This window comes from Herpailurus yagouaroundi, unplaced genomic scaffold (assembly GCF_014898765.1).
Source record: "Herpailurus yagouaroundi ecotype Mexico unplaced genomic scaffold, PumYag 139, whole genome shotgun sequence".
Lineage (NCBI taxonomy): Eukaryota > Metazoa > Chordata > Mammalia > Carnivora > Felidae > Herpailurus > Herpailurus yagouaroundi.
In genome coordinates this window covers 12,124,226-12,128,944 of record NW_024412394.1, presented here as the reverse complement: position 1 = coordinate 12,128,944, position 4,719 = coordinate 12,124,226, and the positions used below count along the sequence as shown (strand labels likewise).

General features: G+C 46.6%; 1 long non-coding RNA gene across 1 annotated transcript; it reads right to left on the bottom strand.

Annotated features, from left to right (window-relative positions):
• Positions 1-323: 323 nt before the first annotated feature.
• LOC121029105 (uncharacterized) lies at positions 324-2,974 on the bottom strand. Its single transcript, XR_005789590.1, has 2 exons — positions 2,860-2,974; positions 324-662 (listed from the first exon to the last, which is right to left on the bottom strand). It is a non-coding gene; the product is annotated as an uncharacterized LOC121029105 (long non-coding RNA).
• Positions 2,975-4,719: the final 1,745 nt, after the last annotated feature.

Genomic DNA, 4,719 nt, shown 5'->3' with positions numbered 1-4,719 from the left:
ATACCATTCCATAAGTATAGATATTCCATAACTTAGTTAATCCCCTTTTGATGGACCCCAAAGTTATTTCTAAATTTTTGCTACTGCAAACAAGGCTGTAATGAATAAATATGTACGTACATCACCGTGCATTCATGTGAATAAATATAGAAACATGCATACAGTGCGTTACCAGTTGGGTTAAAAAAATAAGGGAAAACAGAATTACGTATCTGTGTTGGCAGGCAGGTTTTTGACAATCCCTTGAAAGGATAAACAGACAACATAATAATGTCCCTTGCTGGGAAGGATGGGAGCTGAATGGAAGGGAACAAGACAGGAAGGAGGTTTTTCTCTGTACACCTTTTTATATTTTATTATTTAGGTCATGTGAATATGGTATAGTGCTGCATTCTGTACATGTTTTGGATAATGCGTAATATGTATCAAAATCTGTTTACGGCAGGTTCAGGCGAACTCATATGTTATTTTTTAAAACGGGCCATTCAGGGCATCCACAGGCTCTTGAAACAGAGTTATAAATGTCCATATGCTTCTTTTCCAAGTCCATCCTGTCTCTGCTCCACCTGGCTTGTGGTACAACCATCAGCATAAGTTTTCTTGAATTTTCTTCCCCAGTTGCTTTATTTAATATTGCTAGCATCATCCCTTTTCCTGAAACCCTAGGAATATTAGAAATACCATTTAACATGGGGGCACTTGGGCGGCTCAGTTGGTAAAGTGTCGGACTCTTGATTTCGGCTCAGGTCATAATCTCGCAGTTTGGGGGATGGAACCCGGCAGTGTGGAGCCTGCTTGGGATTCTCTCTCTGCCTCTCTCTCTCTGCCCCTCCCCCGCTCACAGTCATGCTCTTGCCCTCTGTCTCTCTCTCGAAATAAATAAGACATTTTTTTAAAAAGTATCTTAAAAAAGAAAGATATACGAGTTCACAGATCCTTCCTACAGAATTAAATTAAGAAATGTTATTGATAGGGGTGCCTGGGTGGCTCAGTCTGTTGGGCGACTGACTGCAGCTCAGGTCATGATCTCACAGTCCGTGAGTTCGAGCCCTGACTCGGGCTCCGTGCTGACAGCTCGGACCCTGGAGCCTGTTTTGGATTCTGTGTCTCCCTCTCTCTCTGCTCCTACTCCACTCACACTCTGTCTCTGTTTCTCAAAAATGAATAAAAGTTAAAAAAAAAAAAGAGAGAAATGTAATTGGTAGAAAATACCCATATGACATACAGATCCAGCATTGGGTGAGGAGACAACATATGGCTGTAGAGAATTCTCTGGCAGCCTGGGTTTGCCAAGCCCAGGCGAGGGCCCACGGGTGAGATGGGGCTACATACTGCCTTGAGCCTCAAGCTCCGCAGGTTCCCAGGGGTGAACCCTCTGGAACTGTTCTCACTCAGTCCACTTCTCTAAATTGCTACTTCTGTGAATGCCCAGAAGTGTCACCAACCAAAACCCACCACTTGGACCTTCCGAGAATTTTAGGACCACACTGGTGCTGCCTTGTTGGTTTGTCTTTAACCACCACCTTCAACAAGCCATGCTATAATCAGCAGGAGGTACCGGGGGCGGGGAATTCTATCCATTAATAAGTAGATCATTTTCCTCCCTCCTCTCAATATTTTTTTACCCCTCTCCCCTAACGTCTTCCTATAACAAGTCTTCCCCTGTGGCTTCCCTTTCCCTCAGGCTTACAACCACCCTCTAAATTTGGATTATAATTTTATTGCATGTGAGTTTGTTATACACTATTTAATGTCTTATGTCTCTCTTTGGAATTAGAGCAAAATATTAAAAAGCCATTGCCTCTTTTAGAGGGCAAACCCAAAACTGAAGTGACAATAGGTTCAAGATTCCAAAGCCTTCCAGCTACTCATGTGATAAGTTATAGCAGTTGTAACTTTGCTTTTTCATATATCCACATGTTATGGGTTGAATTATGTCCCCCCGGAAGATGCGTTGGAGTCCTAACCCCCAGTGCCAGTGAATGTAAACCTTATTTGGAAGTAGGGTCTTTACAGATGTACTCGGGTTAAGATGAGGTCATACTGGCTTAGGGTGGACCCCAATCTAACAGGACTGGCATCCTTCTAAGAAGATGACAATTTGAACACAGACAGACACAGAAGGAACACGCTACGTGAAGACAGAAGCCAAGACTGGAGACAATGCTGCCATAGCTGAAGCCACCAGACGCTGAAAGAGACAAAGTAGGATTCTCCTCTAGAGGCCTTGGAAAAGCAGGCTAACACTTTGACTTTGGACTTCTGGTCTCCAGAACTGTGAGAGATAGATTTCTGTTGTTTTAAGCCACGCAGGATCTGGTGCTTTATTATGGAAGCCCTGGAGGCTAACATACTGTGCATCTGTATTCGCAACCATGTCCTGCCCGTGGCCCCTCTTGATCTGAGCCCGCGTGCTCCCACCCAAACTGGCACGTCACTCAAGCATCTTCAGAGAGGCCGCCTGCTGCCTCAAAGATGGGGTTTCAGCATTTCACATCCTGCAGCCTGAGACAAAGTTGCCTGCTCTTGCCACCTCCCTGACATTCCCTGAAAGTATTCAAGAGCGTCTGCGCCGAAGGGGGCACAGGTAACGTCCCAGGGACGCTCGGGAAGATCAGAGGTCTGGCTCCATATCATTACTTTGCGCATCATCCCACATCCAAAGGGCTTCCCAAATGTCTTGCCCCAGCTCCAGGCGTTTGGAAAACACCTTTCTTTGCCTCCCTCCACCTCACTGTGCGAGAAGGCACCCACCAACTTTGTCCACCCCAAACGCCTTTGAGCTCTGCAGTGACGAGAAAAAGGCAGAAAAGGCCCATTTTCAAAGCCGTTTGCCTGAAGAGCACCTGGAGGACTTACCTGGCAGGTTCTTCCTTCAGATTTCCTTTCAGGTGATCGCGGATTTGGCAGTGGGGCGCTTGGCTAATCCTCAAAGAACACAAATCAAAACACCCCATTCTCCTGCCTCATAATTATGTTATCTAGTTACTCCCCTCGAGCTGGCGATAAAAGGAAATCTACAGAGTGGGTGCTCGACAGGTGGCCTTAAAAGGTTTAAATTGCCACTTGAAGCTGGGCTGATGAAAGGGGACTGTGCAGGTGTGACTTACACGGACAAGGACAGGGTGGGGGCCGCTCAGCGCACACCCAAGGGTGGAGGGTTGGGCAAGCGTCTTCCCTGGGGTTCGCCTTCCGTTACTGACCCGGACGCTGAGGCAGAAGCCTGGGCAGCGTCAGGACTGCACCTGGGAGAGGTGCTGAGGAGTTGGCTTCCTCGCGCCGTGTGGTACCATCTATGAATCTAGACCAACCCATTTTCGGGACTTATTCTGAAGAGACCCACAAGAGCCCCTGTGGTAGTCAGGTCACAAGGCTGATCTCACTGGGAGCTCATCTCCCAGATTCTCCTCGAGTCAGCTGGGCCCACTCTTTCGAACCCATCTTAAGAACATTCACGTTCCCCTGTTTTCGCCTCATGGAATTTTTCCAAAGAAGTTCCTGTGCCGTATGGGTTTACTTCCGATGGGGAGCCCTGCTTCCTCACCAAGGTCATGTTTTCATCATGTTTTCAGACCTTTGAGGGCCTCCCATCCCTCGTGGGCCATTTCTACATTTGAAGCTTCTTGACACGGCTGCATACGTGGTCTTCTCTGGCCCTACTTGAACGCCTACTTCTGAAAGTCTGTGGCAGACATCCTAAAATCACGGCGCTCCCTTAGCTTTTAGGAGCTCTAGAATGAGAGGGCCACTTTCCCCTGGATTTCTGTGACTTCATTTCATTGGCCTTGTTTGTGCTTGAAATTAGATTCAGGGGCACTAACCAGGGAGTTGCAAGTCCCTCCCATTTTTTCATCGTCTCCCTGTCAGATTCGTGTCAACAGTGGGGAAGCATTTTCCATACACCTTCACTGACCAGACCCCACCCTCTCGATCAGACCTGTTTCTCTAGGGAAACAACGATTTTCTGTGGACACGACGGGCACAACATTGACTAAAATACTCAGGGGAGGCTAATACTTGGGTTAGATAGTGGGCAGGGGTGGGATGACAGAGTCTCTCAATTAGACTTCTCAACTGAATGGTCATTGTTTTTAACCCTTAATAAAAAAGTTGAAATTATCAAAAAATGATTTCATGAGATACACAGCACTTTTCCTGGACTTTTGACCGCTTATCACATTTGGGGTGGTTATAAATCATTAATTAATCTCTGAAGAGGTGAAATGGCAAGGGGTACATGATCCCCAACGTGTCCCCTCTCCCCAAAAGTGCAATTGACACCGTTCAGTTTTCAATTCCATTTCTCGTACGTCAAGCCATATTGTCTTCCTTAGTGATTAAGCATTGGGGTTCTCATGTATTGGAAAAGGTGGTCTAACGGCTGTAACCGGTCACTGCCAAATCTCAGCGCTTAATGAAATAAAAGGTTAATTTGTCATTCAGGTCGCAGCCCAGCTGAGGTGACTGAATCCCGAGTGGTCTCATGGCTACTGCATTTGCCTGTACCAGAAACTGGATTTCTCAGCCTTCCGTGTGCCAGGAGTGGCCATGTGCCCGGGTTCTAGCCAATGGAAGAGAAGGTGAGTCTTTGGGGCTGCCTAGAATTGCCTTCCGTAATAAAAGAAAAGCATTTTCTCTTTTGCCTCCTTCTTCCAAGTACTGCTAGGGATCTGATGTTAGCACGCAAGATTTTTTTGCCTAGAACATTTCAATGCTACA